The sequence below is a fragment of the Dermacentor andersoni genome, chromosome 4 (assembly GCF_023375885.2).
Source record: "Dermacentor andersoni chromosome 4, qqDerAnde1_hic_scaffold, whole genome shotgun sequence".
In the NCBI taxonomy this organism is placed as follows: Eukaryota; Metazoa; Arthropoda; class Arachnida; order Ixodida; family Ixodidae; genus Dermacentor; species Dermacentor andersoni.
The window spans coordinates 195,295,277-195,317,963 of NC_092817.1; positions in this window are offsets into that span (position 1 = coordinate 195,295,277).

The following is a 22,687-nucleotide window of genomic DNA, read 5'->3' on the forward strand; positions in this document are numbered from 1 at the left end:
CGCACAGCGCGGGACGCGCCTGCATGTATCCGAAGTTTCTGGAAAGTTATCGATACTTCTGCCCGGCTATCTGTTGTCGCCGAACGTTGTGTTATCTGATTTCATCGTGTGACACGAATGGTGTAGAACTTCGTGGAAGGTACGCGGGTCCGAACGATTAGTCTGGAACATTCGACGACTGCTGTATAAAAGCCGACGCGCTTGACTCGCTGATCAGATTTCCGACGATCGCCGACCGTGTTCGCCGCTATCGTTGTGCTACAAGTGTAGCGTGTTTTTGTGGGCACAGGTTCGCCCAATAAAAGCTACTTTCGTATTCCACCGATTTTGGTGCTTTTCTTCACCGTCACTACCACGTGACATCTGGTGGAGGTGCTTGTGCGTTCATGTACCGAACGCCCCCGCAAAGCCGCGATCCAAGCCAGAAGCCCGAGGACAGAACCAACATCGCCCAAGACCAGCGTGCTAGCCGCAGACTGCAAGGACTGCCCCCAGAGCACGGACTTCTACCTGAGACGACAAAGAAGATTGTGGTCAAGACAACCCCAATGGCTGCCCCAGCGCCCCCCGTTATCCTACAACAACCTCGGGACCCACCAACCTTCCATGGAGCAGCGACTGAAGACCCGGAATCATGGCTGGAGACCTACGAACGAATCGCAACATTCAACAACTGGGACTCCGACGAGAAGCTGCGGCATGTCTACTTCGCCTTAGAAGACACCGCCAGAACCTGGTTTGAGAACAGGGAATCGACCTTCACAACGTGGGACCTGTTCCGTAGCGGCTTCCTACGCACCTTTACAAGCGTCGTGCGCAAGGAAAGGGCTGAAGCTATGCTGGACGCCCGAGTGCAGCTACCAAACGAGAACGTTGCCATCTTCACGGAAGAAATGAGCCGTTTGTTCCGCCACGCCGACCCGGATATGGCCGAGGAGAAGAAAGTCCGCCTACTGATGCGTGGTGTAAAGGAGGAACTTTTCGCCGGGATGGTAAGAAGCCCACCGAAGACCGTCGAAGAGTTTCTTCGTGAGGCGACGAACATTGAGAAGACACTCGAGATCCGAAACCGGCAATTCGATCGCCGCATGAACTCTACAAACTACGCCGGGGTTCAATCACTGGCTACCGACGATTTACGCGAGACTATCAGAGCAGTCGTACGAGAGGAGCTTCAGAAGATCTTCCCGTCGTCGCAGCCTCAAGTGGCCTCGATCGCTGACATCGTCAAAGATGAGGTTCAGCGGTCGCTTAGAGTTCCGGAGGTGCAACCTCAATTACCGCAACCCCAGCCCGAAGCGATGACCTACGCCGCCGTCGTACGCCGTCAAGGTCCTCCTCCACGACCGCGCCAGGTCCCTGTAACGCCGCAATTCCCTCGTCCACCACCGCCGCCGCCGCCGCCAGCAAGCACACCCGTCGCCCAGCGAAGCTACGCGAGGAAGACGGACATTTGGCGAGCCCCCTACCACTGCCCGCTCTGCTACCACTGCGGCGAAGCCGGCCATGTATACCGCCGATGCCCATACCGCAACCTGGGATTGCGAGGGTTCGCCGTCGATGCACCGTGCCCTCGGGAAGGTGAACGCCCTCGTGACATCGACGACTACCTCGCCGCTACTCAGTGGAGCTCTCGACGACCGTCGCGTTCGCCATCACCAGGCCGCTACCTCTCGCCGCAGCGCCGACCATACACTGGCCCAGCCCGGGGCCGGAAAACTAAAAGCAGCAACCGATGGAGGTGCGGTTGCTGTTCGTCGAACTGACGAAGATCCTCCGCCGCCGACGAAGACGCCGAAGAAACCATCTCGACGACATAATAACGACACGCTACCGTCCCGAGGAAGTCAGGAAGCCAAGACTACACCGACGAAAGACGACTTGACGACGCGACGTACCAGCTTCAGTTCAACACGACGCAGCCGTGATCCGACGTCAAGACCCAACTGCAACGCAAGACAAAGAACCACCGACCTCGAAGTGCTTCTAGACGGCCACGAAGTCACCGCCTTAGCCGACACAGGCGCCGATTACTTAGTCATGAGTGGACACATCGCCGTCCAGTTGAAGAAGGTTAAGACTGCATGGGAAGGCCCTCAAGTTCGGACCGCTGGAGGACACCTGATTACGCCGACAGGAATGTGCACGGCAAGAATTACCATCCACGAACGGACTTACCCTGTCACCTTCGTTATCCTCCAACAGTGTTCACGAGACGTCATTCTCGGCATGGACTTCCTCAACCAACACGGCGCAGTCATCGACCTGAAGTCGAAGTCAATAACGCTGTCGGAAGATCATGCGATACCGCCGGAGAGCCCTCGTAGTCACCACGCCTTGAGTGTGCTCGAACATCAAGTGAACATCCCGCCTCGCTCCAGCATTTTTATTTCGGTCGGCACCGAAACACCTGCTGACGTAGAAGGCGTCATCGAAGGCGACCAACGTCTACTGCTAGACCGTGAAATTTGCGTGGCAAGAGGGATCGCTCGACTGCACAGAGGAAACACGAAAGTCTTGCTGACAAACTTCAGCCAGGAGTTCAAGCACATCAACAAGGGCACGACCATCGCATACATCGAGGAAATTCGGGAAACCAGCGATGCGTTTGTCCTCTCGGATTCTGTCGCACCTACACGGACGACCGTAGTTCCCGAGCCAGACTTCTACATAAATCCAAGTCTCCCCACGATTAAGCAACAACAGCTCAGAAGTCTACTTCGACGATACAAAGAGTGCTTTTCGACGTCATCAAGGATTCGACGAACCCCAGTCGCAAAGCATCGCATAATAACCGAAGAGGGCGCTCGACCTCTCCGCCAGAGCCCATACCGAGTTTCGACGCGAGAACGTGAAGCTATAAGGCACCAAGTCGACGAAATGCTGCGCGACGACATCATCCAGCCGTCCAAAAGCCCGTGGGCATCTCCTGTAGTCTTGGTGAAAAAAAAGGACGGAACCCTGCGTTTCTGCGTCGATTATCGTCGTCTGAACAAGATCACGAAGAAGGACGTATACCCCCTCCCACGGATAGACGACGCACTGGATCGGCTCTGCAACGCTAAATACTTCTCGTCAATGGACCTTAAGTCTGGCTATTGGCAAATAGAAGTCGACGAAAGAGATAGCGAAAAGACGGCCTTCGTCACCCCAGACGGCCTCTACGAGTTCAAGGTTATGCCATTCGGACTGTGCTCGGCGCCTGCAACGTTCCAGCGCGTGATGGACACAGTTTTAGCAGGATTGAAGTGGCAGACCTGTCTCGTTTACTTGGATGACGTTGTCGTCCTCGCCGGAAATTTCGACGATCACCTGAGGCGGCTTGCGACAGTACTAGAGGCCATCAAGTCATCAGGGCTCACTCTGAAGCCGGAAAAGTGTCGATTCGCTTACGATGAGCTTTTGTTCCTAGGCCACGTCATCAGCAAATCAGGTGTACGCCCCGACCCACAGAAGACAGCTGCCATCGCAAAGTTCCCGCAGCCAACCGACAAGAAGGCAGTGCGCAGATTCCTTGGCATGTGTGCCTACTATAGGCGCTTTGTCAAGGACTTTTCACGCATCGCGGAGCCGCTAACACATCTAACCAAATGTGATGTCGAGTTCAAGTGGGAAACGCCGCAGGCCAAGGCATTTCAAGAACTCAAACGAGGCATGCAGTCGCCGCGGGTACTTGCACACTTCGACGAGGACGCCGATACCGAAATCCACACTGACGCCAGTAGCCTAGGCCTCGGTGGGGTCCTAGTCCAGAGGAAAGAAGGACTTGAACGGGTGATATCGTATGCTAGCCGGTCGCTGTCAAAAGCGGAAAGCAATTATTCTACGACTGAAAAGGAATGCCTTGCCATCATTTGGGCTACAGCTAAATTCCGCCCTTACCTCTATGGCAGGCCATTCAAAGTCGTCAGCGACCCCCACGCGTTGTGTTGGCTAGCTAACTTAAAGGACCCTTCAGGACGGCTGGCGCGGTGGAGCCTCAGACTACAAGAATATGACGTCACGGTAATATACAAGTCTGGAAGAAAACACTCCGACGCCGACTGCTTATCACGCGCCCCCATCGATCCCCCGCCGCAAGACCACGAGGACGACGACCCCTTCCTTGGGATAATAAGCGCGGAAGACTTCACTAAACAGCAACGAGCAGACCCGGAGCTAAAAGGCCTCGTCGAGTATTTGGAAGGGAACACCGACGTTGTCCCTAGGGCATTTAAGCGCGGTTTGTCTTCGTTCACGCTACAAAACCACCTGCTCGTGAAGAACTCACCAGTCCGCGCCAGCTACCTTCTTGTTGTACCGTCAGCGCTGCGTCCAGAAATACTGCACGACCTACACGACGATCCAACCGCTGGGCACCTCGGGTTCTCCCGGACGCTGTCGCGAATACTGGAAAGGTATTACTGGCCGCGTCTGACCGCCGACGTCGCCCGTTACGTCAAGACATGCCGAGACTGTCAACGACGCAAGACACCACCGACAAGGCCAGCAGAATTATTACAGCCGATCGAACCTCCTCGCCGACCATTCCAGCAGATTGGGATGGATTTGTTGGGGCCGTTTGCGATGTCAACATCCGGGAATAAGTGGATCGTCGTGGCGACGGACTATCTCACCCGCTTTGTTGAAACTAAAGCTCTACCAAAAGGCAGCGCAGCCGAAGTGGCGAAATTTTTCGTCGAGAACATCCTGCTGCGACATGGTGCCCCAGAAGTCCTCATGACCGACAGAGGAACGGCTTTTACAGCAGAGCTCACCCAGGCCATTCTGCAGTACAGCCAGACAAGCCACAGGAGGACAACTGCCTACCATCCGCAGACGAATGGTCTCACGGAGCGCCTCAACAAGACCCTCGCCGACATGCTAGCAATGTACGTCGACGTCGAGCACAAGACGTGGGACGCGGTCCTGCCGTATGTAACCTTCGCTTACAACACGGCGGTGCAAGAAACAACACAGATCACGCCGTTTAAGCTGGTTTACGGCAGGAACCCGACGACGACGCTCGACGCCATGCTGCCCCACGTCACTGACGAAGAGAATGTTGACGTCGCTAGCTATCTCCAGCGCGCCGAAGAAGCCCGACAGCTCGCCCGCCTGCGGATCAAGAACCAACAGAGGACCGACAGCCGACACTACAACCTCCGACGACGCTTCGTCGAGTACCAGCCCGGCGACCGTGTTTGGGTTTGGACACCGATACGCCGACGAGGACTGAGTGAGAAACTATTGCGCCGCTATTTCGGACCCTACAAGGTCATTCGACGTATTGGCGCACTAGACTATGAGGTCGTGCCAGACGGAATTTCGCATTCACAGCGCCGCCGCGCACGATCTGAAGTGGTCCACGTGGTGCGTCTGAAGCCCTTTTACGGACGCTGACGAACTTCCTTATTTTGTTGTTTTCTTTGCTACGGGTGTTTTTCCTTATTTCGTTTGTATGCAGCATCGGGTCGATGCTTTTTTAAGAGGGGGGTATTGACACGTGTACTTATCTTTATCGGGCGACCACGTTTCGCCACCTAACAAATGTAATCGCACAGCGCGGGAAGCGCCTGCATGTATCCGAAGTTTCTGGAAAGTTGTGTTATCTGATTTCATCGTGTGACACGAATGGTGTAGAACTTTGTGGAAGGTACGCGGGTCCGAACGACTAGTCTGGAACATTCGACGACTGCTGTATAAAAGCCGACGCGCTTGACTCGCTGATCAGATTTCCGACGATCGCCGACCGTGTTCGCCGCTATCGTTGTGCTACAAGTGTAGCGTGTTTTTGTGGGCACAGGTTCGCCCAATAAAAGCTACTTTCGTATTCCACCGTATTGGTGCTTTTCTTCACCGTCACTACCACGTGACAATATTTTCGCTGCAATAACAGAGAAAAGCGAATTTTTTTTTCACACAGGTTACTTTCCATGATAATAGGCGCGATAGAATGCGAAAAAAAACAGATATAGGTTATGATGTGCACTTATTTATTCACAAATATAATGAATTCACATACACATGTAAGTATATTGTGAAAATTAATTAAAATTCATAGCCTCGAAAATCTCAGTATTAGGATTTTCTATGCAGCAAGTTCCGTGTAACGCATGGTGCTCAAATTTATCTTTTACACATCAAACAAATATATGCAAATGCAGCTATGCTTGACTGGTTATGTCATTTATTAATATTGATTAAGTAACATTACTAGGTTGACCTTGTTGACAACTTATTAAGCAATTAAAGTGCAAGATATATTCTAAATGAATGCTTTTTTATCAGTCGTACCGGAATAGCAATTGGGTTCATCAAAATATTGCTGAGGCATTCTCGTGGGTGCCCGTGTAGCCACGCAATGGTGGTCATACACTTATACCGCTAAGATCAAGGGTATCTGCATAATGATAAAGTTGTTTGATGCACTTTCTTGAGGCAGTCGTCACGTCACCTGGTTCGTGGTTTGTGAAGCCCATGAAAAATTGTGTAAAATCAACAAATAGAAAGCCGGAGCCATTGAAGAGGTCTCTCTAGCGTTTCCTCACGACGTCAAGCCCACTACTTGATTTGCTTGAAACACTGAGCCACAATAAATCAATATGGCTGAACCTAACGGAAGATTCACCGAACTCCAGGGTTGCTTTCAACACGGTCAACTGGTATTTCAGCGCGCAAAGAGCGGGAAGTCAAATGATTGCGTTTATGGCGAAACATGCAGAATACCAAGGACGAGTGAACTACAACCCCGGAACAAACATCATGAGAATGCATAGAAGTCACCGCGTTAGCTCAGTCGCTATTGCATTACATTGCTGAGCTCAAGGTCGCGGGCTGGACCCAGCAGCGGTGGCCGCATTTTGATGGGGACGAAATTCAGTAACGCTCGCGTACCGTGCAGTGGGTGTGCCGTAAGGGACCCCAAGTGGTAAAAATTATCCCGGAGCCCAGCCCCCCCCCCCCCCCCCCCCCCGTTACAATTTGCATCATAATGTCACGTGGTGGTGACGTTGAAGCACACAGTAGCAATACTGCGAACGACAAAACTAATTTTTATTGGGCGAACCTGTACCCACAAAACAGGCTACACTTATAGCACAGCGATAAATCTGATCAGCGGGTCCAGCGCGTCGGCTATTATACAGTAGTCATGGAATGTTCCAGACTAATCATAGGGACCCGCGTGCCTTTCACAATATTCTACAGCATTCGCGTCACGCGATGAAATAAGATAACACAAGGTTCGGCGACAACAGACAGCGGATAGAAGCATCGATAACTTTCCAGAAACTTCGGACACATGCAGGCGCGTCCCGCGCTGTGCGAAAAGATTTGTTAGGCGGCTAACCGTGGTCGCCCGATAAATACATCCCTCTTAAAAAGCATCGACCCGATGCTGCATACAAACGAAAGTAATAAAGAAACGCACTCGTAACAAAGAAAAGAACAAAATAAGGAAGTTCGTCAGAGTCGGTAAAAGGGTTTAAGGTGCACCACGTGGACCACTTCAGATCGTGCGCGGAGCCGCTGTGAATGCGAAATGCCGTCTGGCACGACCTCATAGTCCAGCGCGCCAATATGTCGGATGACCTTGTAGGGTCCGAAATAGCGTCGCAATAGTTTCTCACTCAGTCCTCGTCGGCGTATCGGGGTCCATACTCAAACACGGTCGCCGGGCTGGTACTCGACGAAGCGTCGTCGGAGGTTGTAGTGTCGGCTGTCAGTACGCTGCTGGGTCTTGATTCGTAGGCGGGCGAGCTGTCGGGCGTTTCGGCGCGCTGGAGATAGGTAGCGACGTCAAGATTCTCCTCGTCAGTGACGTGCGGCAGCATGGCGTCGAGCGTCGTCGTCGGGTTCCTGCCCTGAACTAGATTAAACGGCGTGATCTGTGTTGTTTCTTGCACCGCCGTGTTGTAAGCGAATGTTACGTACGGCCGGACGGCATCCCAGGTCTTGTGTTCGACGTCGACGCACATTGCTAGCATGTCGGCGAGGGTCTTGTTCAGGCGCTCCGTGAGACCATTCGTCTGCGGGTGGTAGGCAGTTGTCCTCCTGTGGCTTGTCTGGCTGTATTGAAGAATGGCTTGGGTAAGTTCTGCTGTAAAAGCCGTTCCTCTGTCGGTGATGAGGACTTCTGGGGCACCATGTCGCAGCAGGATGTGCTCGACGAAAAATTTCGCCACTTCGGCTGCGCTGCCTTTTGGTAGAGCTTTAGTTTCAGCGAAGCGGGTAAGGTAGTCCGTCGCCACGACGATCCACTTATTCCCGGATGTTGACGTCGGAAACGGCCCCAACAAATCCATCCCAATCTGCTAGAATGGTCGACTAGGAGGTTCGATCGGCTTTAGTAATCCTGCTGGGCCTGTCGGTGGTGTCTTGCGTCGCTGACAGCCTCGGCATGTCTTGACGTAACGGGCGACGTCGGCGGTCAGACGCGGCCAGTAATACATTTCCTGTATCCTCGACAGCGTCCGGGAAATCTGAGTTGCCCAGCGGTTGGATCGTCGTGTAGGGCGTGCAGTACTTCTGGACGCAGCGCTGACGGTACAACAAGAAGGTAGCTGGCGCGGACTGGTGAGAAGTTCTTCTTCACGAGCAGGTTGTTTTGCAGCGTGAACGAAGACAACCCGCGCTTAAATGCCCTAGGGACAACGTCGGTGTTCCCTTCCAAGTACTCGACGAGGCCTTTTAGCTCCGGGTCTACTCGCTGCTGTTGAGTGAAGTCTTCCGCGCTTATTATTCCAAGGAAGGCGTCGTCGTCCTTGTCGTCTTGCGGCGGGGGATCGATGGGGGCGCATGATAAGCTGTCGGCGTCAGAGTGTTTTCTTCCGGACTTGTATATTACGGTGACGTCATATTCTTGCAGTCTGAGGCTCCACCGCGCCAGCCGACTGGATGGGTCCTTTATGTTAGCTAGCCAACACAACGCGTGATGGTCGCTGACGACTTTGAATGGCCTGCCATACAGGTAAGGGCGGAATTTTGCTGTAGCCCAAATAATGGCGAGGCATTCCTCTTCAGTCGTAGAATAATTTGCTTCCGCTTTGTGATTTCGCCGATGCTATTTAATCTAGCGATGAGCTCGCTACCCAAACAACTGAAGCAAATAGAAGGGATTGGTCCTGCAATATATGCTGACGACCTCACCATCTGGACTACGGGAGGGTCGACAGGTAAACAGCAAGACGCTCTGCAAGAAGCGGTTGACACAACGGAGAGGTACCTGGAAGCATGTGCACTGACATGCGCACCAGAAAAGTCAGAGCTCTTGGTGCTAAGAAAGCGCACAAGAGGCCGAAAACCGCAGAATATACCAGACCCGGAAGTAAAGGTGGGAGGCATCATGATTCCGCAGGTAACGAGGCTCCGCATCCTCGGACTCCGGATTCAAAAGGACGGTGCCGGGGTTGCAGAGTTGGAAAAAATTCAGAAAACAATGCAACAAATAACCCACCTTATCAAAAGAGTGACGAGCCAAAGGCACGGACTCAAGGAGGAAGACTGCACGAGAATAATACAAGCGCTGCTCACGAGCATCGTCACCTACGGGACCCCATACGTAGACATGAAGAACAGTCAACGAGACAAAGTAAACGCCCTCATCAGAAAATCCTACAAAATTGCGTTGGGCCTGTCCCCTTCCACATCCACAGTGAAACTACTCAAAATGGGAGTTCACAACACGTGGGAAGAGCTCGTGGAAGCGCACAACGTCAACCAACTGGAGCGACTAAAGTTAACAAAAACGGGAAGAGCCCTGCTCCAAGATCTGGGCTACAAAGTCGAGGATGAGAGGCACCTACCTCAGCGTATTCCCCACGAGATCAGAGACAAGCTACACATAAGTACCATTCCCAGAAACATGCATCCCGAGTACGACAAGGAAAGGAGACAGGCGAGAATACAGGCGCTCAAGCACATACTGGAACGCACCAACAGCAAAGAAGAAAATGTGAGATATACGGACGCAGCTGCGTACGGCACAAACGACCGATTTGCAATCAGCGTGGTCGACGAGAGGGGCGAACAACTTACAGCCACATCCATACGTGCCAAGGATGCGGGCACAGCGGAGGAGCTGGGCATAGCCCTGGCCATCGCAACGTGCAAGAAGACCCTGGTTACCGTGGTGACGGACTCGCAAGAAGCATGCAGGAGGTACGTGAACGGAAAGATCGGAAACGCAGCACTTCACGTCTTGACCAACACCGAGATAGAAACAGCACAAATCCTCTGGACGCCGGGACACGAGTCTCTCGCGGGGAACCAGGCGGCGCACGCCGCGGCTCGAGATCATGCACGCCGAGCCATCTCCGACACGCAGAGAACACGGACCAACGACTGCGACGAGGATGATGAACGGATATCCAAGAAGTACTCGGACATCCTGGCGCACTACAGGAAGCAGAGGCGTCGCTATCCACCCGCGCATAAGACTATGAGTAGGGAACGAGCGGTAACCTGGAGAAGACTCCAGGCTGGAACATACCCGCATGGAACACTGCTGCACGCCATGTATCCGGGCACCTACGGGCGAGACTGCAAGTTCTGCCCGCCGGACACGCCCGACACCTTGCGCCATATGGTACGGGAGTGCAGAAATAACCGCGAGGTACCACCGTCATCATCACCACCAGGTCATAACATGCAGGAAGAAGCGGGTATAGAGGAAGAATCGGAAGACCAGTGGGAGGCTCTGCTGGTGACGCAGGACCCTGACAGCCAGCTACGGTTGGTGAACAGGGCTCGGGCGGCGGCAGCGAGCCATGGCTACCTGGACTGAGGAGGCCACCCACCTTTGGGCTCAAGAAGCCTGGTCTAACAATAAAGTTTAATTCTCTCCCCCCCCCCCCCCCTGCTTTTAACAGCGACCGGCTAGCATAAGATATCACTCGTTCAAGTCCGTCTTTTCTATGGACTAGGACGGCACCGAGGCCTACGCTACGGGCGTCAGTGTGGATTTCGTTATCGGCGTCGTCGTCGAAGTGCGTAAGTACTGGGGGCGACTGCATGCGTCATTTGAGTTCTTCAAGTGCGTCGGTCTGCGGCGTTGCCCACTTGAACTCGACATCACATTTAGTTGGATGTGTCAGCGGAGCAGCAATGCGTGAAAAGTCCTTGACAAACCACCTGTAGTAGGCACACATGCCAAGGAATCGATGCACTGCCTTCTTGTCGATGGGCTGCGGGAACTTTGCGATGGCAGCAGTCTTCTGCGGGTCGGGCGTACTCCAGATTTGCTGATGACGTGGCCTAGGAATACAAGCTCATCGTAAGCGAAGTGACACTTTTCCGGCTTCAGAGTGAGCCCTGATGACTTGATTTTATGTGCAACCTTTATGTACATGTATCCATAGTTCCTAGCAGACGACTCTAGAAAAAAAATCCATGCTCTGTGTTTTTTTTTGTTCGCAAGTATTCGCCAGATGACGGCTCTGATGGACCTCGCGCAGTCTAGAAGACCACATCTGATTGCTGTGGCTTCTGTGTCTTGAGCTCTGCCTCGCTGAAAGTTGTTGCGATAATACATTGTTGCACGAGGCTGCCGTTTTTGTTATGTAATGCTTTCATTTTTATTCTTCGGCGGAATGGACGCCAAAGCTTAGGGTAAATCTGGGAACCAAAACAACCCCTTTGATGCACTAAGGTCAATGGTTACAATAAGGTGAGATAAATCGACTTATATATAATCCACTTTTCAGTGACACTTTGTAGCTTATATCGCCGGCGGCCACTTGGATATAAGTAGATAAACTTTCGGAGCGTCAGGAAAGTGCTCGCAAAGACAGCAGTTTGGGAAAGCCACTGTTTTAAGCTTTTCCGTCAAGCAAACGTGGACAAATAAACAGATAAGCATGTGCCCAGCGCACGTAAACAATAGCATTGGTAGGCACACGCACTCCTTTTTTGCGCCTTGTCTGGTTCGTTTCTTGCTTGAGCGGCCACTCGCGTGTACTCAATGCAGGCCCACACGTAACTCAGGCCCCTTTATCGGAAATGCTCATGAACGACTTCTATTTTTAATTTTTCGTATAGCTTGACCTTGTCAGAGGGATGTTGCATGCCGCCATTAAGAATAGAGAGAGAGAAAAAGATAAATGAGGTGTAACAGGTGGTAAGGTTAACCAGGAGATAAATGTCCAGTTTGTTATCCTGCACTGAGGAAGGGGTAAGGGCAGGCTCAAATATAAAAAGGAAAATCACAAAGCGATATATAATAAAGGAAAAGATAGAAATGAACTAAGTGGTTGTGATGAATATCTTATTGCATCACAGACCCAGAGTGTCGATAATAGTGCTTTTTTGGGGGGCAAATTCTGTCCATATTCATGTGGAAGCAGTGCACCAAACCTCATCCTCCGTTTTCATTTTTTTTTTAAATATCAGCATCATCGGTTCTTTATAACTAGAGAAAGGAACCCTGGATGAATTGTATTTGGGAACGCGTACGCTCACAATGTCTAATTGTCAAATTGTCACAATGCCGATTCCAAGCGTTGCTTCAGAAGTTCCGCCTATTAAAAACAGCGAGTGCGAAAACGCACGAGCGACGAAGGAATGGACGACAGGGCACATTGCAGGGTTACGTGTGTGTAAACTGATTAGAGGGTGGTTGGGAAGAGGTGTTGTTCTTTCAGCGATACAGCAGCAGATACGCCAATGGTGAGGCTACCAACTCTATGTTATACCCCTGTCAAGCGGACAAGTGCCCTTACGGAGAGTGCACTCGGTATTAAGTGCACTTTCCGAAATCTAAACGTCGCAAGCGGAGTCTATATTCGCAGAAGAGTGCACTCCGGTCGGAGTGCATTCACGGAACGCACTTTGCTGGTCGAGTGCGTAGCCTCACCGCCAGCGGTTTCAACGATACAAAATGTAATACATAGAAAAAGAACCCAGAAGTTCCTTCTAGCTGTCGACCAGCTTTTAACAAAATAGTCAGGACAGAACTCGCTAGTATTCGGTTCTAGCAGAATAAAATTCCGCCTCATCGCAAGCCACTATATTGTTCTGGATTGGCTAGGCATTCGTCTTGGCCGGCCTTTACTTCTAACGCTTTTATGATAAAAAATATTTCCGTTCTTTTCGAATAAATATAGATTAAGATAGTGCTTTGTTTACAATACACAATAAAACAATCGCTTTTGAGAATTTCTTTCTTATTTTAATCTACATCTTCAAAAAACATGAATTTAGCCTGTCGTCATTTTTTTTTTTAGTGCGAGTTTGCTCGGTTTTACCATTTAGCACCGCGTAGCCTAAAGTGTCACTCAAGCTCCCGAAGTGCACTCCCCGTCAGTGCACCTGCCCGCTTGACAGGGGTATTGCTTATGACCGGACCTAAGTTTACTGTTTCAGGAATTACAAACTAATTAATTGATAAAGAAAACTTAACTCCTGTACTGCAGACCAATGAAAGAAAAGACAGTACCAGAGTACAGGCAAAATTTCGCTTTCATGCACGCATGCATATTATAGCGCTACATACTCGCAGAAAAGTAAAACCACCACGCAGCCTCTGCGTCACATATGTAATAATGTTGTTACGCTACACGGAGGAGCCGAAGAAGACGAGATGGAAGAAATGCGCGCTGTGTAGAAACGGCCCGACTGCCTGCGATATCGTCTCTACGCCACCTCGATCATTTTGTGAATAGATCCATCTCATCAGTAACAACTCTTGTGGACGGCGCTGGGTAATCGATCTGGGCAACCTTCTACGCACCGTCAGCCGCCGTGGTTGCTCAGTGGCTATGGTGTTGGGCTGCTGACCACGAGGTCGCGGGATCGAATCCCGGGCATGGCGGCCGCATTTCGATCGGGGCGAAATGCGAAAACACCCGTGTACTTAGATTTATGCGCACGTTAAAGAACCCCGGGCGGTCGAAATTTCCGGAGTCCTCCACTACGGCGTGTCTCATAATCAGAAAGTGGTTTTGGCACGTTAAACCCCATAATTTAATGTTTTTTTTACGCACCGTCCAACGAAGCCGGCGCTTGGTCAAACTACCGCCTGAAGACACGAACATGAACGAATCGCAAGCAGCTGGCGGCAGCCCACCCGCCGTGGTTGCTCTGTGGCTATGGTGTTAGGCTGCTGAGACGAGGTCGCGGGATCGAATCCCGGCTACGGCGGCCGCATTTCGATGGGGGCGAAATGCGAAAACACACATGTACTTAGATTTAGGTGCACGTTGAACCCCAGGTGGTCGTCATTTCCGGAGTCCTCCACTACGGCGTGCCTCATAATCAGAAAGCGGTTTTGGCACGTGAAACCCCATAATTTTTTTTTGCCGTGAGCCATGACACAAGCATACTAGATGACAGTGAGCGCCCAAGGCGGAATTATTAGTCATTTTCCTATTCGCCGGAACCGCACTTCTCTGGTTCGATAATAACGAGAGCACCATGACAACGTGGAAAAGGTTCATTGAGGAACTCAAGAGCTGCTTCGAGAACTCACTGTCAAAAAGAAATAAAGCTGAGCACATGCTTTCGCGAAGAGCACAGTTGTCAGGAGATGCGTGCACAACTTGCTTTGAAGAAGTACTGAAACTGCAGAATTGTGAACACGTGCATGTCGGATAAAGATAAGGTTAGACATCTCCCTACGGGCATCGCTAAAGCTACAAATTTCTTACATCAAAGGAAGACATGCGTACTACGTCTGCTCTAACACATCACTTCCGTGCTGTTGAGGCAGTGCAAAGACGCGACGAGTACCAAAGTTTGGTAGACTCGACAACATTTCTCCAGTGGCAAGCGAGGACGTCGCCACCTCCCATGACATTGCCTTGCTAGCACGTGAACCCTTTAAAAAGAAATTGGCACTCTTTCGAGCACAAGGTGGAGGAAGAGACGCAGGACGGGAGTACCGCCAACGTGCACCTGGCGTACGCGGTCCTGAACAGCCAGTACTTTGCAAATTGCAAACAGCCAAAATTGCCCCTTGCATGATGAATTCGCACGCATCCACATGGAAGAGTTTCGGCATCTTTCCGCTACCTTCGAATTCCATCAGGCCGAACCATCCCAACGCCTTTCTCCCCGATACAGAAAACCTTAGACCCGTTTTATGACTACCTTGTGTACCGGGAGTCACCTATTTGCCTTAGCTCTGGAATCCGTGAACATATCGCCAGGTATTGTCGCCGACGGCAGCAGCATGTTTCGGTCACCCTCTATTATCGATCTGTAGGCCAGCACAGAGAGCTGTGGCAGATCGCTGCATCTCTTGGACATCCGCGTGAACGTGTATCCTGGCGATAGTCTCCAGCTTCCGACTGGAGTCTTACTCCACCTCCGACCAGCTATCGCTGCTTTCATCACCATCCCAGCTGTAGAACTAGCTGGTGGGGCCGGTGGAGATGAGGTCGACGGATGGTCACGTACTCCTCCGCCTTTCGTCATACTCGAGAACAAAGTAAGTGTCTCCGTTGATCGTTTACATAATGGTGCCTTAGTGGATACCGGTGCTGAAATTTCAGTAATAAATTTCTTTCAAAATCGTCTTGGACACAAAGTGTTGTTCACGTGGGAACGTGCAGTTCGGAGCGAACACTTGCAGCCCGTTGGTGTTTGCTATGCTATAGTGGGTGCTGCTGGACAGGATTTCCCAACTGAATTTCTTGTTTTGGAACATACTACTCGAAACAGCATCCATGGGATTGACTTTCTTTGTGAATGCGGCCCACTGTTAGATTGTGAAGATGGTGAAATTTTTCTTCGAAATTACGTGCCGACACCCATACCAGCAGTATCTGATGTGGACAGGCAGGTAGTATTTTCTGTGTCATATGACGTCCTTTTGCCGGCTCAGACAGCAGTATTTGTTCCGGTGACTTCCACGCATGTCTTCCGCCTCGCTGTCATGGTTTAATTGAGCAGTACTCTCAAACCATGTTGAAGAAAAATATACTGGTTCATCGATGCATAGAATGCGTAGATGGTCGTGTTCACGTACGGACGGTGAACATCTCTTTGGAGCAAGTTTTACTGCCGGCAGGACTCAAGCTGGCCACCTTTGACTCAGAAGTGACTGTCAGTACTGATGACTTTGACACTTTTACCGATGCGAGGGCAGCAAATCACGACCACTGCGTGGAATTCTACGGCATGACGAACAAATCGCTATCCTCTTCAGAGCGGAAAGTATTGTAAAAGGGACTCGTCCGCTATGCACTACTATTTGATTTCGCGCAAAACGAGCGTCCAGTTTCGATTCCTCACTTGCGAACGCAACACCGTTTAAACACGGGTCAGGTGACGCCTGTTCGCCGGAAGCCCTGCCATGTCTCCCTTGCAGAACGATATGTAATCGATGAACAAGTAGAAGAAATGCTGCGCAGAGGCGATATCCAGAAATTTTGCAGTCCCTGGCCAGCTGCAGTGATACTAGTTAATAAAAAGGACAGTATTTGTAGTCTCTGTGATGATTATCAAAGACTTAACGCAGCCACAAAGTAGGACATGTACCCTGTGCCACGCATCGATGATGCTATCGATTGCCTTCATGAAGCGTCCTACTTCTCCGTCGACTTACAATCGGGATACTGTCTAATAACGATGCTCCCGACAGATAAAGAGAAAACTGCATTTGTGACCCAAGACGGACTCTTCGAGTTTAATGTCATGGCTTTTGGTTTATGCAACGCACCAACAAGTTCTGAAAGATCTATAGATACAGCGCTACGCGGATTGAAATGGCAGATCTGCATGTGCTGTGTCGATGACGTGATCATTTTTTGGCAAAACACTTGAGGAGCACAATCAGTGACCTGGCGACGTACAGGACCGCATCCAAAAAGCTGGACAAGCTTTAAATCCAAAGAAGTGTCACTTCGGTGAGCGCCAGACTCTCGCACTCCATTTTCTCATCAAGAAAGATACTATACGACCTGACCCTGAAAAGATTGCGGCAGTGAGCCATTTTTGCCAACGGAAAACAGCGAAAGTCATCCAGAGTTTTCTAGGCCTGTGTTAGTATTTCCGCCGGTTTATTAACAAATTCTCCCAACTTCTTCACCCACTCACATGCTCCTTCTCAAAGAGAATCGGTACGTATGGACTACAAGGTGCGAGGCCGCGTTCCGTCAGCATAAGTACTTACTCACCTCTGGGCCAGTCTTGCGCCATTTCGATCCCGAGGCCATGACTGAGCTAGCCACTGATGCCAGCGGTGCGGGCATTGGCGCCGTCCCCGTTCAACTTCATCATGAACGCCAGCACGCCGTTGTGTGCGCAAGTCGGGTACTGCCGACGTAAGAGTGAAATCACACTGTCACCGAAACGGAACGACTGCAATAGTCTTCATCGTTGAAAAGGCTCGGCAATATCTGTACGTTAGGCATTTCAAGTCATTGAAGGGTCATCATTTCATTTGCTGGCTCGTTGGACTGCGGGATCCTTCTTGACATTAGGCACGTTGCGCGTTGCGCCTTCAAGAATACAACTTTTCCTTCGGCTGCCAGAGCGGTCGGTGTAATACCGACGCCAACTGCTTGCCTCGTCTCCCATCACCGCACTCCACCGCTAACGACGAAGACTTCGACGACTACTTTGCCATAATTACCGAGTTTCTTGGCGTCAGTACCTTTATTTGTGAACAACACCGCGATCCTACTCATACCTTTAGTGGAGGCTGCCCGCACGTCAGGCCAATATGCATTCCACGCTATGTGATGGCCTCCATTGCAAAAAGAATTAATCTGCTGACAGCGCTGCTTTGCTCCTAGTCATTCCTGAACGCCTGCGTACTACGATTCTTCATGCCATCTTTGATGACGTCACATCGGGCCACCTTGGCTTTCCTCGCAGGCTCCTTTGATTACGCTAGCGCTTTTATTGCATGCAGCTATGGAAGAGCACAAGACAGCTCATTGCCAGTTGTCCAGCTTACCAATGTCATAAGAAGCCCGCAACGCCTCCTGCAGGCTTTTGGAACCGGAGAAGCCACCTACGTTACCATTTGAAAAAAATTTCAGTGCCCTTCCACTCTGCGAAGTAGGAAGACCAGCCAAACTGTGTATGTGTGCCCCTTAATGGCGAACTGCACCTCCGCCGCGGGTCATCCCGGCATTGCACTATCTTCGGGATGGGCCCACGTATGCGGAGCGCTTAATGCCTGCTTCACCTCCATCGCGGGCGGGCTCGGCATTGCACTATCTCTGCGATCGGCCCACGTATGGGGAGTTTTTTGCTTACCCCGCCAATGACACTAAAATTTCCTTGGGCGGTAGAGGTACACAGATTCGCTGTAAAGTTGGTGTCGCCTTGCTCGGCCCTTTTCCCAAGAGCTATACCGGCCGTCCCTAGATTACTGTGTGCGTCGACTAAATGACGCGATATACTGAGACCGCGGCTCTTGCCTCTGATACCACTCCCGATGTGCTGTGCTTTCTGCATAGTTCTGTCACCTTGCGTCACGGTGCTCAACGTGTTATAAGTGACCGTGAACGGCAATTTTCCGCCGACGGTGTTCGAAAATGGCTGTGCCTTTGCGGTTCTACTTATCGCCATACAAGGCCGCACCACCCACAACCAAATGGCCTCACCGAACGCACGAATCGTACGCTTAACAACTTGTCACTGTACGCCTCAGATGATCGCAAGAATTTCGCGTACAATACAGCCAAGTGCGAAGTAGCCGGGTGTGTGCCTTTCTATCTATTGTATGCACGCACTCCCCAAGCGTATTTGGCCACAATTTTGTCAATCACACTGTAGGACCACACATGTAAATATACTTCGTGCCGAAGAAGCGCGTCGGCTTGCTCACGCAAGAACACCCTCTTCTCAAGTTTCAACCGAGGCATGCTATGAAGCCCGGCATATTTTTGAATTCGATTCTATTTGCTTCCTGCAAAGTTTTAGCACTAGCATGCAAACATCCTTCGCTACCACGTTTACCAACATTTTCGTAGGACAGCTTGTAGCAAACCTGATAAAATCATACCCTTTAAAGCCCCACACATATCTGCGTTACATTGTCGACATATTTATAAGATGGGAACCTGACATAATCGCGTTAACCGACTTCATCAGCCTTTTCAACCGCTTTCATCCGAGTATTAAATTTACTGCTCAGCCACTCTCCGACTCAAATCAACTTCTTCGACGCGATGGTCTAAGGTCTAAATAGAAGATGGGAAACTCAGTATGACACTTTACCGGAAGCCTGCGCATATATAGCAATATTTAGACTACAACAGTCACTACACGCGACACTGCAAGTGAGGAATTTATGTCGAACCAAGGAAACGAACAAATATATACTGTAGCGAAAACAACGATTGCATCTACCACCTAAATGATCTTAAAGCAACGCTAGCCGAAAGAAACTATGCACAATTTCCTTTCGACAAGGCTTATGACTTCGCGTCAAGACTGTAGAGGCAGACTGAATTAGCTAAGAAGCAGCCTACATCAGAATCTGAAAGACCGCCGGCCTTTATAACAAAATATTCTAATGTCCTCCTAGACATTAACAACATCCAACGAAAATCCGCCCAATATTAACAAGTAACGAACGTCTCAGAAAAGCGTTCCCGGTGGTACCAAAGCTGACTTATCGCCGCAACAGAAACTTTAAAGACATGTTAGCGCACGCGATAGGAAGCCAAGATCATTCCCGTGTAAAAAGCATGCTGTCGCCCCAGGTGCAAAACCCGCGGGAACCTCCACAGTGACATTGAATTTAAAAGCACCACAATAGTTAAATGCACAAAGGGAAAACTACCTTTACTTGCAGTAGTTTTGATGTCATTTATATGTTTCAATGTTCATTCTATTGGAAACAATACATCGGTGAAACGTGAAAATCAATGAACGTCAGGTTAAAAGGACATCGCTCAGACACAGCTAAGAAGCTTCCCAAAGCTGTCGCCGAGCATTTCAGCCAACCATGTCATAATTTTGATTTACGTAATCTCTACATTCTACGACCAAATTTCCGTTTTGCGCGAAACTGGGAATAAGGAGAATCACACCTAAGTCATACGGTCAAGGCATTGCAACAAGCTGGCATAAACGTTTCAAGAGAAGCTTTAGAATCTATTCGCTATGCTAAACTTCAAGCTATAGGCAACAGCACTTGTGTTTGCTTTTTCGGTTTTTCCCAGTCTTTTGCGTTATATATATATATATATATATATATATATGTATATATATATGTATATATATATATATATATATATATATATATATATATATATATATATATATATATATATATATATATATATATAGATCTATACATATACGTCTCAAATTACGTCTTTTCGCGGATGACTGTGTCCTATATTCCCCAATCAACGGCTCGATTGAAATCGCCGCTCTACAACAGATCTCGACTCCATCGCAGTATGGTGCGAGAAATGGTACATGCCGCTTAACCTTACTCAATGCAAAGCTCTGTCATTCACCCGCAACCACAGCTTAACCAGTCACACCTACACAATAAATTCAGCCCCTATCAATCATGCCCCGTTTTACAAATATCTCGGCGTTCACATGACATCGACACTATCATGGGCAACTCACATTGACACCATCTGTTCTAATGCTTCACGCACCCTTGGATACTTAAAACGCAACCTAAAAGCCGCATCACCAGAAATAAAAAAGCTAGCATATCTAACATTCGTACGTCCGCAGTTAGAATATGCGTCATCTATCTGGCACCCCTCCCAATCATATCTAACCTATGACATAGAAGCAATACAAAACCGCGCTGCTCGGTTTATAACTTTCAATTACTCTCGTGATACCAGCATAACCGCACTAAAACGTACACTTGAACTACCATCACTTGCTTCCCGCCGGATCATCTCTCGTCTCTGCTTGCTTCACACCTTTTATTACCATCCACACTCCAGGCATTCCCTCTTAAATCCACCCTTACGTACATCCTCTCGCTTAAGCCACAGTCGTCCCATAGCAAACATTAACACCCGATCATCTGCCATGAACACTTCATTCTTTCCCGACGCTATAACCCATTGGAACCATCTTCCAGAAAATATCGTGACATGCACTGACCGTAAAACGTTCCGCGAAAGGTTAAATAACCACACTGCTTAATTGCCGATTCCACCAACCCTTACTCTAACACGATGTTCCCTTCTTTTTCACAATTGTTCCTGAGTTGTATTTGTTTATTGTTGTTCTTTACTGTTCTGTACATTTCTTCTAACATTGTTACAAGGATTAAAGCCCTCCCTTATGTAATGCCTCCGGGCCTTTAAGGTGAAAATAAATGAAATGAAATATGTTTCCATTGTATTATATGTTTTTCCTCAAGCACCATTCTCTGCCTCTTCTGTTTTCTCTTACAGAGAAACGATAGTTCACTGACCTCCAGCGAAGCAGTTAATGCCCCCCCCCCCACCCGTCCACCCAGGCCCCTTCCACTAAAAAAAAAAGAAAACGTGGTTACACTTCAACCGGCTGACACATGGCGCTTTCTCATATTCCTATTATTATTATTATTATTATAATTATTATTATTATTATTATTATTATTGTTGTTGTTGTTGTTGTTGTTGTTACAGCTGCATTTCCTATCATAAGGCGCTGCCTACTGATCGATAAAGGCTGATATGTGTTCGATGCAAATATCCATATCATCTAAGACAGTCATACTCTGGAATAGGAGCTAACGCTTTCACTACTATGGGGAAGGCTAAGAGAGATGCGTGGGTCTGTAAAACGTGCCGAAGTAACAAGAAACTAAACAGCGGCCCAGAGACGGAGAGTAAAACTCTCGAGCAAAACAGTGGTTCTGAGTTCTCACTGTTGGATGAGCTAAGGGAAATCAGAAAAAAAGTTTGCAATCTTTGCCGATTCTACATAAGAGTGTTCATTCTCTCCTATTGCTGCCGGAGGAGTTCACGGCTGTATTGAAATCAGTTAAGGAACTAGAATGATCGGTCTCGTTTTTGTACGAGAAGTACGATTCTGTTTTGAAACAACAGGATATTCAGGAACGTCAAATGTCTGATTGTGCTGAACTGGAATCTCTGAAAACAACCGCGGTAACCCGGGCAGCAGTAATACAAAAGCTAGAAGAAAACCAATATGAAAGTCAACAGTACAGCAGACCAAAGAATCTTGACATTCACGGTTTGCCAGAGAAAAGTAATGAAAGCCTAACACAAACAATCACGCAAATGGCAGCAAATCTAGACTGGTCGATGTTTTCGTCTGACGACATTGCGGCCGTACATCTCTTAAAAGTCAAAATCAGTTGTTCTGCATTTGTGGTCCTAGTACGCTTTTAATGTGTAATTTGGAAGAAAAAATCGTTTGAAGCGCGCGGAAAGCGGAAGATACTACGTAAAGGTGTACCATTTCCAAAGATCTACTTCAATGATACCTTGAACAAATTTAACCGTGATGTCTTGTGGAAAGCCAGAACGAAGGCAAAGGAGAAGCGTTATCTGTTTTTTTGGGACGAAAGGAGGCGAGATCTTCTTGAAAAATAATGAAACAGCGTCTCTTGTTTGAATCGGTAAACAAACAGACTTGGGAAACATTGCTTAGCCAACGTGCCTTTTTCTTTCAGCGAACTACCGCACTTTAAAACAGTATTTCCGTGCAGTTCGGGTAAAGATTTTACCGTTGTGAGCGTTATTATTCGAAGCCTGTCTAAATGCTGGGCCGAACTTAAATTTCGGGCTAAATCGGCAGCTGACTTTATAGACGT